Here is a 14,466-nt window from a genome sequence, read left to right on the forward strand (position 1 = left end):
TTTCTACCAATGGCATTAGTCCAATGTAGCTTGGTAATATGTGAGAGGTGTTCGCATGTTGCAGCTGTGAAACTAGCCGTGACTAGTATGCGCGCTAATGTAAAGTTGTGCTTAGGTACCGTTCCATTACACACTTTAATTAGCAAATATTATTTTATCTTTGCTACTAGCTGTTTACGGGAATTTCCTAAAATGCGTGGTGTGTAAGTGATCACTGTTCTTAATAGAAATTTATTTGAAACTAAATGTGTTCCCCTATTTTCCCCTAAAGGCACCCATATTGTCACAAATGATGGAGAGTTGACGCTTGTCGCAACGGGCAGTACGCTATCCGGAAGGAAGCTGCAGGAAAGCAGAAAAACCATACATGTTGTTTGTTGACAGAGAGTGGAACTTACGACTGTAATACCATGTTGGTGAAGTGAAGTCTTGGAAAACAGTGATTGCATCAGATGTTTGGAGATGGGGAGAGATAAGTGTAATGAGTCACAGGAAGGCGTAGTAAAAGAACTGAGTGCAGCAGTGTCGGCTCATGGTTGCGCTCAGAATTACGCCGAAAACACAGCGTCAAGGGAAATGTGTGTGTTTGGAAAAAAAATGTGTGTTTAAGAAGTACCAATAAGCATTATCTGTTTAAATTTCCAATAGTTAACTGCACCGTAATCTGATCGCCGAGGATGGGAAACTTAATGGCAAAAGCGGAACAAATCAGTACGAATTTCGTGGGATAATAAAAGGACTTTGTCGTCAACGGGATGTTAAGCTACGATCTTGTTTCGTACGTGCTTCGAGAATTCGGGACCGAAGCTGTTTTCAACTCTTTTGAAATGTCCTCAAGTGGATGACACTAATGGTGTGATTACTATTTATGTTTCCCGCCAAAGCCCTTCTGTTAAATGGGAAACTGTACGGCATTTTGTTGTATTAGGTTTTATGGTCATACCACCCGTGCATCAGCCACACTAAAAGTTTGACCTTTAAAATTTGGTAGCTTTAAAAAGTGAGGTGTAAAAATTGTTTGTACCGTAAAACAGGCCTCTAATGTGAGGACGGCTACTACCTATGCATTTTACGTATTGATCGCGGTTTTGAGCCATCCATTTATGAAATCTGTACTACGAAAAGAATTGGGAGATAATTGATCTAAGAATATATTATGGTATGCTGAAATTCCAAGTGTTTCGCTTCAAGTACAAAAAATGTTTCTCAATATTGGTTTTATGGCTCTGCCCTGACGAAAAGAAAACGCCGCATTCGCTACCCCAGACTAGTTTTATCGGTAATTCGCTATGAACGGTTTTCATATTGCAAAGGTCACAACATTAATTTTGAGAAAACACCTGTTATTAAAGTCGTAATGAACAGAAAAAACAGAGATTTAGAACCAACCGTGACTAGGTTGAAGATGACTGTGTTTTCATCAAGGTGGACCCATAATTCATTTAATTTTTTTTTCCACTGGGCGCACAATACATCCATTTCAGATTGAAGGTGAAGGGATGCTTTCCACAATTTACCTAGTAATTTACACACAAATTCCTGCGGCGTTAACGACAACATTTATGTAAATACAGTGGCCAAGATATTTGTACATCTTAGACTAACAAACTAATTTCTGAATAGATGTGGCAGGATGGTAACTGGACCGCAAAACGATGGGGCTCCCACTTTGCAGCGCAATAAAACCTCCACCGTAAAACAATAGGAGCGCAGAATTTCAAAACTGTATCCAAGCTCGTCTCGTCATTCTCTAAAATAGTGGGCCGGCCCTCACTTAAATTCGCTTCTGCCGCTCCATAAGAAATACAGTCCGCTCAAAATTTGGCCACCGTGATTTGGACGCCGCAGGCGTTACAGACTGGCTGCACCAAGGAAAGTGGCGCGCGTACGGTATGCGGACCAGAAGACGTGTTTGGGTTTTGGAGTTGTTGACGCGGCGCGGCTCGGCGCCAGTGGCCGTGTTGTTCTGAAAGCTGCGCTGGCCCCGCCATTAGGAAGCGGCGCCGTATGCTTACCCCGCTGTGGCTGGCGGCCGTTATCGCGACAGCTTTGTTGCCCGCGGCCACCGGTATTTTGCCGCCAGAGCTGTGTCGCCTGGAGAGAGGGGGAGGCGGCCGTGTCTTGCTGTTCAGCCAGGTAGTCTGTAGTGGCCACACCGCGTTACAGGGCCGTGACGGTTGTCGTAATTTATGTATTTTTCGAAAACTCTGGTGAACGGTATCTAACCTATACAAACAAGTCGGTGACGTGGCGAGTACTGGCCTTTATCAGTATACCAGTGGATCTAAAATTTTGGGTGTTGTGCAAAACGAGAAGCTAAAAGTTACATAATAAAAGGAAGCTCAACGTTAGAAATGCAGTCAACAAATGAAACCTACAATTACGCCACTTGAAGCTGGATGAAAACCAGAAAAGCATTAATAGTTTTTAGTGTTTCTTAAAGTAACGTTTAGGTAGTACTGTTACTCTGAAGAAAGTACCAAAAAATTTAAAAAATCTTTAAAAATCCTTTAAAAACTTTTTCTTTTTTTAGATGAATGAAAATTCTTGAGGTTCTTCTATTAGGCAACATAATCGGCTTCACACCATTGTAGATGCATCTTCAGGTGATAATCTGTATTGAATACAAAACTGGTTTTATAAAACTCTGTTAATACTTAGCTTATAAAAGCGAGAAAAGAGGACGAGGTTTTTACTCACAACTTTTCAATTCATAAGGCTAAATAAAACGTACAGTGTCCTAACATTCAAGTTGCAAACCGATTACTTGCGTAACCTCATAATGGTTGATCATCAAATGGCCAAACGCGGGATTAAACACCGTAAGATGAACGTCGGAAGCGTCAAATCACTACAGTTAAAACGTAGAAGTCCAAAACAGTGATAATGGACATTGTATAGTCAAAGACGTCACCCATCAAAGCTGTGTCGTAATAGAGTCGGGGTCTAAAGAGTTGACTCCTTATTAAACTTGGTCCGAAAATGCAGTCCATATAAATTTTCGAAATTTTTCTTATACTCTAACAGTGTAGCATGTAAACTGTGGTTGCCCTAACAACAAAATAGTGTTTTTTATATAGTAATTGCGGGCTCATTATAAGTCCTATCAGTATAAGTTCTAATTGGGGAATCTTCCGCATGTCAAGTATTCCGGTCTGCTCCCGTAATTCTAGGTACAGCTCCATTGCACACCGCACCCTCGTTCTCATCAGCGACAGAATACACATCCACTCTTCACTCAGAAGCGTCGGATGACTCTCCAGTAGTCTACATTGATTGTGTTCTCGGCAGTACCGCGCAATACTTTACGCACAGACCCTCGAAATTTTGTGCGCTCTACATTGGCAGACAATGAATAGTTCAGACAAGAGGAGGGTAGATGCTTTTGAAATTTGTTGCTACAGAAGAATGCTGAACATCAGATGGCTACATCTGATAACTGACGAGGAGCCACTGCTTTGATCTGTGGAAAATACTAATTCTCTGACTAAAAGGAGGTCGATTGGTAGGAGATAACTTGAAGCACAAAGGAATCGTGTGTGTGTGTGTGTGTGTGTGTGTGTGTGTGTGTGTGTGTGTGTGTCTGGGGGGGGGGGGGTACGATTTACATATGGAGGCAAAGGGTTGAGCACAGTAACCAGGTTAAGTTCCAAATAGGTTGCAGTCGCAACGCAGATGAAAAGGCTTACTCAACATAGACTAGTGTGGAGACCTCCATCAAAGCAGTCTTCGTGCCGAAGACCACAGCAACAACAATGTAGGTTGGTAAAAGAACTTTTATGGTTATCAGTGCTTTTTGGTTTCAAAGATCGTTAGATGCTAAAAAAATTAAATTCATACCAAATTCGCAGCTCCGTATCTCTTGGCTATACACTCGGAATCAAGGACGTAATGTGAAAAACACACACACACACACACACACACACACACACACACACACACACACACACACGAGAGAGAGGCCAGTACGCCGGTGCAAGAAATGTTAAGTGATATGGTTAATATCTTTGTTCAAACGAGAATAAACTAACGCTAGCGTTTAGAGATGGACTAATTTTAAGATGATTGCAGAGAAGGTTAACACGTTCTGTTCCAGCGATTTCAAATTTTTGCTGTCCTAAATCTTCGCGCGTGACGAATGAGCGGAGTACCGTTGTATGTTCCACTAATGGAGGCGTGAAATCTGCAGCCGTTTACTGCTGTGTCAAGTAGGTGAGCCACGTTCTCCCTTTCCCTTCACTGGGTTGAAGAACGGAATCGCGAATCCTGGGCGATGGTAAGGTTTTAGCTTGTATTTTTCAGCACGCTCGTTTACAGCAGAAAATCCAGACTTCAACTGTTAACGGAGTTTCCAATCCAGTCATTCTGATTACGTTTATTTATATCGTTTCCTGGCTGACTCCTTAAACATCCCGCGACATTCCCCCACGACTGCCTTCAAGAACGGTAGCAGAAGTAATTCGTAAAACTGCCTCCCCGTATCACTGACATGAAATTGTAGAATCTTATAATATATTCTGAGCTCGGACATAATGATGTGTCTCGAGCAGAGTGGTCTCTTTGCCAACCAGCATTAATTCCGAAATCACGCACAACCCAGCATGCACTTTTCTCACATGTCCACGGATCCAGCCAATTAAGTGGATTTGAAACTTGACACTCGAACCACGCCAATGCTTATTATCGAATTTACGATCTTATAGGGTAACTAACTAAATTTGTGGCTCGATTGAAACATTATTGACAGGGACGATGCAGCATATTACCTTGGGTGGGGAGTCCCCGGAATAAGTATAAGTAAATTCAGACGTGCCCAAGATAAACGTGTTGGGTCTCGTGCTCTTCATGTTGTATATTAATTACCTAGCATAGTAACCTCAAACGTTAGGTGATAGTTATCTATAATGGAAGCTCATCTTGAGAAATCGTCATTTAATACCGTGTAATTCCGGCACTGCACGTGATAAGCATCATTTTATACTTCGTAATTCCAGTCCTGGACTAGACAACCGCCTGGATTCGGCTAGGAAGAGAGCCCAAAAGGTTGTGCAGGTACGTCACATCCAAGGTTAAACCAATCGCAGTTCTACCAAATTGTGGAGATGCTGATGTCGGCGTTTTACCCGCTGCGTCAACATGTCGACGAATTTTCTACGGCGTTGAAGTCAGGTGTAATAGAGTGGGAGAGTGTTTAGAAAAGAAATTACACATTCTCCCAGCCCGATGAACGTCGCTCTTGTCGTCTGTATGTGCTTGCGTAAGCAGTGCCCTCTTCCGAGGCGATGGACTCCAGATGTTCATTGCATGCAGTTCTCGTCACAGTGTTCTCTCGCTGACAGCTGGAATGGAACTTCATTCTGCTTGCAGAAATTCCTGTCGAATTAGGAAGCTATTTTGTTTCACGAACCAAAAGTGTCTCCGGTCCCTTTCAGAATCTTTTTTCGATCAAACTTCTGACTTTTTTCGTGGCCACCTGCGTTACATCACTGCTTGTAGCCACGTTGAACAGCCCGCCGCAAAACACCAATAAATCCAGCAACTTTACACACCGTATGGCGATGGGCATGGCCAGCCACAATTACTTCTTTCTGCCACTCATTCGTGTCCTTACACATTTACCCAGATTTCCGTACCATGTGCTCTTGAAACGTAGACGTCTCACGGACCGCTACAGGCTTGTGGTCACATACGAGACAGTACACGGGCGTTTGAGCATGTGTGTCGCTCGATGTGCCATTTCTAAAGGCCTAACGGCTCCTCAGTGCGTGCGCGCTGGGGTGACTAATCTTTCGCCCGGTGACTATCCGAAAAAAGCTGCGAAAATATTGACTGAGATCTTGAAGTGGTGCGCAGATTGGCAGCGTGCTTTAGATATCCAGAAGTGTAAAACCGTGCACTTCACAAAACACATAAACAAGTACTCTATGACAGTAACAATGAAAAACCGTTGGAATCAGTCAACTAGACAAATTCCTGGAAGTAACAATTTGTGTGGGTATGGACTGGAACAATGACAGATTCTGTCGTAGGTAACGAAGGTGGCAGACGTTAGCATGATGTGGAAACGCATTGCGTGTTCGGAGGACTTTGTTTACAAAAATACTCGTCTGAGCTATTCAAGAATATTGCTCATCCAAACATAGCCTTAGGAGACGATAGGTCGGATCCACGTTTCGCTCCCGTAGGGACCGTGGAGACAATTTTACATAATTACGACGCACGCAGAGGCGTATCAGCGGGTTCCCGGGTTCGATTCCCGGCGGGGTCAGGGATTTTCTCTGCCTCGTGATGACTAGGTGTTGTGTGATGTCCTTAGGTTGGTTAGGTTTAAGTAGTTCTAAGTTCTAGGGGACTGATGACCATAGATGTTAAGTCCCATAGTGCTCAGAGCCATTTTTTAGAGGCGTATCAGCAGCTGTTCTTCTCAATAAGGGAATAGAACCGGAAGAAATCCTAATATGTGGTACAATTTGAAGTATCCTGCGCCATGCTTATAAGTGATTTGCAGAGTATGGATGTAGATGTACACGTTATTCCACAGCTGAGCTTCTGTTTCATCTATAATGATCACGAGGCTGTCTTACTACAATCGCCAATCTTCCGTTTTCACTCCCTTTCCCCGATAACAATAAAGCTAGTTAACCACAATGCCCCGTCACCCTGTCGTCAACATGTCACCTTAAGATGTTACGGCACTACATTTGAAAGTTATCGTGTTAATAAAATGCAACGACTATGATGTACATTTGCATAACGGGACAGTTAACTCCGTATATTTTCGGATTACGAAAATGAACAGCGGAAGGAAAAAAGTCTACTGCAGTTCTGTGTTAGCTGCTACGCTCCACTTAGTGAGATAATGTGAACCGCTTCCGCTCTACCGGTTGATGCCAAAGGAAAGAACAGATTTCAGCTGTTAATTACGGACGAACGATAAAAGATACAAACACATTGCGCTTGTCATTGGAGATATGACGCTTCCAAGTTTGTTTGTAGCAATATGGCGACTACGCCACAAGAAAAATCATTTTGTGTGTTGTAATTTGCGTGAAGTGAATCCATTGTTCAAGTACAACGTGCATTCCGTCGTCGATTCGGCAACAAGCCGCCTCTGCCCAAGCATGTTTATGACTGGCATCCAAAATTCGTGGAAGTTGTTTGCATAAACAGGGTGAGTCAGGAAGAAAGGTACATGCTTTGAAGGGCGATAGTATTAGTGATTCTGAACAAAAAACTTGGTATGGACGTATGCCCTCTTCCGAATGGTTTCCGAGATAGAACACATTTAATATCACTTTTGTAAGTTTTCTTGAATAACTCGTAAACCGCACCCTGCAGCGAAAACATGTCGCAGTACAAAATTAAACTATATTAAATTTCGTACAAAAAAGGTCCTATTCATTTTTTTTCTTTAAAACTAATAGTTTGTGTGAAGAGAGCGCGAGAATGTTGAAAAACTTGCTTGACGCGCATGCGTTGTAGCTTACGTAGTTGTTGTAGTTCAATTTGAGGTAGCATCTTGAGGTAGCAAGTTGAGACGAACAGTTTGATACGTGACACTTGTGGTCTATCAAGTCGGAAACTACCTCAACTTGGCCTACAAAAACTACGTAAGCTGCAACGCATGTGCGTCGAGCAAATTTTTTAACATACTCGCGTTCTCTTCGCACAAACTATTAGTTCTAGAGGTAAAAATGACTATGACGTTTTTGTAGGAAATTTAGTATAGTTTAATTTTGTACTGCTTCGTTGGAGGGTGCAATTTTCGACTTATTAAAGAAAAAAGTACAAAAGTGATATTAAATGTTCTATTTCGGAAACCATTCGGAATAGGGCATACGTCAACATGAAGTTTTTTTGTTCAGAATTACCAATACTATCACCCCTCAAAGCGTGACTGACCCTGTACATGGAAGAGCACTGGTCGACCACGCTCATCTGGCGAAAATATAGTGCTTATCCTACACGCTTTCACACGGAGCCCTCGGAAGTCCACGAGACGGGCAAACCAGGAACTCCCTCAAACAACAGTACGGCGTGTTCTGAAACCACGCCTGCATATGAAATTGTAGTTACCGCAGCAAGTGAGTCCCAGCGACCATAACAGGAGTTACGAATATTGCATTTAAATTCTCCAGGATATGGCAGAGGACACTTTTTCCGAACGACTCATCTTTTCGGACGATTCGACATTCCATCTGTTGGGTAAAGTAAACAGCCGTAATGTAAGAATTTGGGCTCATAAATCCTGGTGTCGCCATTGACATGAAAGATACCAGAACTGAACTTTTTTTGCCGTTTCTGTTCACAAGGTTTATGGACCTTCCTTTTTTTGCGGAGGAAACTGTGAGAGGAATATCATACGTGGACATGCTGCAAAATTGGTTGTTTCCTCAACTCCACCAAGATTACAGTGATTTCACTTTTATGCATGACGACGCCCCACCTCATTTACACCGTGAGGTGAGGCGTTATGTTAACACCACCATCCCACAACGTTGTATTGGAGGAAGTGAACAACAAGATCTTCTTCATTGTTTTTGCCTTCCCAGGTAAGCATATCTCGTATCATTAGGATTTTATTTCGTTTTTCTGTGCGGGTACATACGAGAGAGTGCTTATCCTACCTATGGCAGCTAATTTTAAAGAGCTGAGGAATTGAATCTTTGAAGCTGCCGATTCAATAAACAGGGGCCTGTTGATTGGCGTGTGGAATAAAATGGACTATCGTTTCGATGTTTCTCGAACAACGCATGGTGCTGATGTCGAGCATATGGTATAGTGTCTGTAGGAGCATGGAAGTTTGAACCTTCTTCTATCCAGTGACATGCTAAATGTGCTGCCATGAGAGAGTTGGGGTTTTGGGATCACTCTCGGAGAGGGCGCCCAGCTGCGGACCGCACATAGCCTCCACGTGTTGCGGACAGGTCACCGCCTCTGGTGGCTGAGCTGTAAAGTGGGGTGCTAAAGAGACGGAAATAGCCGGCTGGTGGCCACCTGGCCACGCCGTGGCACGCCGGATGTCGGTGCTCCGCTGTAATTGCTCAACCGACGTCGCTGATTGGCGCGGATAAGTCAGTCGTTCCGGGAATTGCCAAGTGGAGCTTTCGCCAGTCTCCCAAAACGGAAGTGTTCAGACCATACCAGTCAATCTCCTCTTAACGTAGGCTTTTCGTGAAATGTTGCTAAGTGCCTGTTATAATTCTGGAAGTGAACATGTGATGGTTCATTTATTGTTTTCTGTTCCGTGTCGTAACGACAAGCGCCGGGACGAAGATTGAGAACGTAACCGCAGAGAAGGCTGTGAGACGACGTCAGCCAATAGCACGCAGACTAGGACGTCACCACGGCAGGAGCGGCCTCTGCAAGAAGAGAATATAAGCGCCGCTCCTGCCGGCTTCGGCCGGGCGGTTGTAGACGGGCACTAGCTGACCCGGACAGTAGAAGACGCGCTCTAGCAGAGGCACTAGCAGAACCGTTACTACTGAACCATGGAAACTGGTGTGATATCTGGCGTGGACATCGTATATAGCGAAGGACATTGGTTGTTTGAATGTCGCCAATCGCTAGCGACACGTTCTTGTAAACCAAAGTTAAGCATTGTCAGCCTACTTTATTGTAATAAAAACCATTAATGTGATTCACCTGAATTATTGTATAGCTATCAAAGAAAGCAGCATCCTCTAGGCACCCGATAAGAGATGGGTGGGCAGGACCTCACATTTTCGTGTTAAGGCGTGTACACTCTATGCCAACGAACGATAGCCAGTGGATTCGGCCGAAAGTTGGTCGCCGCTGCGCCGGCCGCTGTGGACGAGCGGTTCTAGTCACTTCAGTCCGGAACCGCGCTGCTGCTACGGTCGCAGGTTCGAATCCTGCCTCGGGCATGGATGTGTGTGATGTCCTTAGGTTAAGTTAGGTTTAAGTAGTTCCAAATCTAAGGGACTGATGACCTCAGATGTTAAGTCCCATAGTGCTCAGAGCCATTTGAACCATTTTGGTCGCCACACCATAGCTGTTTGGCGTCACATCCTCACCAAACGAATGGGTTGGGGGCCAAAGCATTCGGCCATGTGGAATCGCAGTTGGCTCTGATAGCTTGTCGAGGACGTTCCCATTTTCTTATTGATACAAAGAAGTGTTTGAACTACCAGTTCACCAGCCGATACTATGAGGGCAGGATTTAGCATCAGAAAAAGAAGAAAAATAAACGATACTTGTGGACGCCCCTCTTTTAAAAATAGGAAGAAAATTAAACGATACTTATTGACGACCTCTCTTTTAAAAATAGGAAGAAAATTGTCTGACCTTAAAACTGAATTGTAATACGGGTTATTTCATCATTTTTCACAATGTGTACATTACCTTCCAACGTCCGCCCCCCTTAGCTGAGTAGTCAGCGCGACAGAATGTCAATCCTAAGGGCCCGGGTTCAGTTCCCGGCTGGGTCGGAGATTTTCTCGGATCAGGGACTGGATGTTGTGTTGTCCTAATCATCATCATTTCATCCTCATGGACGCGCAAGTCGCCAAAGTGGCGTCAAATCGAAATACTTGCACCCGGCGAACGGTCTACCCGACGGGAGGCCCTAGTCACACGACATTTATATTTTTACCTTGCAATAGCTCATTTGTTTCCTTCCACCCGTCTAATCTTTTCAATTTTTTTTATAATCGCAGTTCTTAGGAACCCATAAACATTCTTGTTTACGATGAAAATTGTCAGCTTTAATTCTGTCTCTGCACTCCATTCCACAGTCCAGCTTCTTAAAACACCATAAATACACACCTTTTCAACAGACACTGGAAATCGCTAGTGAACGAACAGGCATTAGACCCGGGGTCCACGCTACCAGAGCAGTCCCACGGGCAGGCTACCGCCAACGCTCTGACTTCACCGATGGCAGTCTGCGCTGCAATAACTGCTTCGTTGGTTCCGATTTGCCGCCCGTCCACACTAAGCAAGTCTCGATCAACGGTACGTTTTGTCGTCGTTGGCCTTGTGTGTCTGCGCATTTTACATTGTGTGTTGATTTTTTGCGATGACAAAAAAGCCTATTAACAGATCAGTGACGGCCAATAATACAAAGATCAATCAATTAAAACCATTTTAACATTATTTACTGTGCATACGCGCTACCAGACTGTGTCAATTTTGGGCATTAATTTCAGTCAAGACCATTGTGATTTCGTCAGCGACGGGTTCATCTCATCTTAGTTGTCATTCCTTTGGCTATGACTTTTCTGCCACGACGAATTCCAGTAACTGTTCTCCAGTTCCTTCATACAACTTCTTCCTTGTGATCTATATTGGGAGCGAGTTTCCCGTTACCTGCCACAGTTAACGCGATGAACTACAAAGTCTTCGACGTCTATCCATTCGTTAGGAGAGTTTAATCACCCTCACTTCCAGGGCTTAGATATTCGGTATCCATTTTGCAGGTTTAAAGTCCTCTGTTCTTCCGTCTCATCTCCAGCCTTCCAACTTGCTGTCCTTGCTGACCTCGGAAAGAAACTGTGTCGTCGGCAAATATCGTGCGTCATGTGGTTTAATCTTCGATTCCTTCTGACGAGACGTCTACAATTAAATCACAGATGTGAAGGTTTGTACCAGATGCCACCAACTATTGACTTGTATCCATTCTGTCAACTGATACGGCTTGTTACCTTTCTTGTGCTCGTTCATACAAGTATGAGGTGTACATATTTCTCTGCCCCTTGCTTCTTTCTCGTACATCCTTATTTTTCCTTCCGTGGTACCCTGTCATGTGTTTTCTGTAGATCTTTGAAGACCATATGTAGTTTCTTGTCCCTCACCGGACGTTTTTCCTTATGCTTCTGGAATTCGAAGATCGCAGCTGTTGTTTCTTTTCCTGGCACAAACCCAAAATTGATGTCTACTTTATACAGAATATATCCATTTTTATCACAGTGAGGCCCGAGGCCCTGTCGCTGTAAAGGTTATTTCAGTGTTACTTGCTGCCAGGGTGATCGTCACGTGATTTGGCTCACAGGAGCGTGAAGTGCCGCGAGACCAGAAAACATGACCGCAGTTACCAAAGTTGCCCAGTATGCTCATTATCACAAACATGCAGTCCTTTCCGCTCAAACAGAAATTCCAAAGTCGTTCTCCCATCTCAGGGTAGTGTGTCCAGCATCTCTCCGATGTAGAGCATAGTCTTTGTGGCTGGTCTTTTGTCTTCCATTCGCATCGTGACCTAATACCAGTTACTTCTTTTTTCTGCTATCTTTCCATTTATACTAATGACCTTCGGTTCCAGTCTGATGTTTTCGTTTTGTTTCTCATCTTTAAGGACGCGTCCAGCCGTCATTCTGAGGGACTTCATCCGCGGTTACAGTAGCTCTCTCATTTTTTCTGTTCATAGCCCCAATGGCACACCCGTGCAGCACCACGGGCACTACCACCCGTTTTATAAAAGTTAATGTGTGTGTCCTTTCTTGTTTTCTCGGTAAGCGTTCTGTTTATAGTACTACAAATGAGCTGGAGTTAAATTGCTTTCTTTAATTATATATTTCCGCCTCAGGTCATAGGGCACACAGTTCGTATGTTTATCGGCCTCGACTTACTACCGAGTCATCATCAGATTACCATGTAAAATTGGAGAAAAGGAAAGTGAAATATTAGGAAACTAAATTACAAATAAAACTAACTTACATATACAACAGTAAGTAAATGGTTCAAATGGCTCTGAGCACTATGGGACTTAACATCTATGGTCATCAGTCCCCTAGAACTTAGAACTACTTAAACCTAACTAACCTAAGGACACCACACAATACCCGTCATCACGAGGCAGAGAAAATCCCTGACCCCGCCGGGAATCGAACCCGGGAATCCGGGCGTGCAACAGTAAGTACTTGAGTACATTACATATTAACTCGTCAACTGAGCATGCAGGTGAATACACACTGAGGTGATAACTCATGGTATAGCGATACTCACATATACAGATGGCGGTAGTATCACGTACACAAAGTACAAAAGCACAGTGCAGTGTCGGATTTATCTGAAGGGGTGTTCGACGTCTTTAAGGCCGCACGGCGGGAATTAAGACTTTGAACGCGGAATGATACATGGAGCTAGACGCATGGAACCATTGCGTTTCGGAAATCACTAGTGAATTCAGTATTCCGAGATCCACAGTGCCAAAGTGTGCCGAGAGTACCTCATTTCAGACATTACCTCTCACCACCGAAAACGCTACAGCTGAAGGCATTCATTTAACGACAGAGAGCTGCGGCATTTGCGTACAGCAGTGTGCTGACAGACAAACAGCACTGTGAAATAACCGCAGAAATCAGTGTGGGAAGTACGACGAACGTATCCGTTAGGACAGTGCGGCGAAATATGGCGCTAATGGATTACGGCAGTGGACAACCGACGCGAGTGCCTTTACTAACAGAACATCGCGTGTAGCACCTCTCATGGGCTCGTGACAATATCGGTTGAACCGTAGACGACTGGAAAACTGTGGCCTGATCAGATGAGTACCGATTTCAGTTGGTAACAGCTGATGGTAGGGTTCGAGTGTGGCGTAGATCCCACGAAGCCGTGCACACAAATTGTGAAGAAAGCACTGGGCAAGCTAGTGGTGGTCTTCATAACTGTGTGGGCTGCGTTTACATGGAATGGACTTGTTTATATGTTAGGCTACTTGGAGACCATTGTCAGCCATTCGTGGACTTCAATGTTCCAAACAACGGTGGAATGTTTATGGACGACAATGCACCATGTCATCGGGCCACAGTTGTTAGCGATTTGTGTGAAGAACATACTGGACAATTCGGTGGAATGATTTGATCCCGAGATCGCCCGACATGAATCCAAAAGAAGTTTTATGGGACAGAATAGAGCGGTCAGTTTGTGTACATAATTCTGCACCGGCAACGCCTTCCAACTATGGACGTCTGTAGAGGCAGCATTGCTCAGTATTTCTGCAGGGGACTTCCAACGACTTGTTGAGACCATGCTACGTCGGGTTGCTGCACTACTCTGGGCAAAAGGAGATTCGACAAGATATTAGAAGGTACCCTATGACTTTTATCACCTCAGTGTAGATAGGTATGCGTGGTTTCAATCGGCAGATTGATGAGCCAGTTAGCAGACTGACTTGAGTTCGCGAGGATGCGTACAGGGAGTCAAAAAGTGTCCAGAGGGCGGGCCTCCCAGGCGCAGCTCTCGCTTGGTTCGCGGCCTCGCGGCGGATCGATAGGTTCCTCTGGCACACCACACCACACCACAGCAACTCCTGCAGTCTTTATCTCTTTCGCTGCAGGCACCTTCTGTGTCAGCCCGCGATCCACCCCACCCCCCTCCCTGTTCCCCCTTTCAAATTTTCCTGAGCACTCAAGTCAGAGTGTAAATCTAGCATCGGTACCGGCGACAAAGGCGTTTATAGGGTACCGGCGACAAAGGCGTTTATAGGGTGCTGGTTTTGGACGGTAA

The 14,466-nt window shown here is 44.4% G+C and overlaps 1 protein-coding gene across 1 annotated transcript in view; it reads left to right on the plus strand.

Annotated features, from left to right (window-relative positions):
* Window positions 1-14,466, plus strand: part of LOC126176497 (uncharacterized) — a 686,449-nt gene that overhangs the window by 476,899 nt on the left and 195,084 nt on the right. The gene's annotated exons all lie outside the window — the stretch shown is intronic.

The sequence above is a fragment of the Schistocerca cancellata genome, chromosome 3, assembly GCF_023864275.1.
Source record: "Schistocerca cancellata isolate TAMUIC-IGC-003103 chromosome 3, iqSchCanc2.1, whole genome shotgun sequence".
Classification (NCBI taxonomy): Eukaryota; Metazoa; Arthropoda; class Insecta; order Orthoptera; family Acrididae; genus Schistocerca; species Schistocerca cancellata.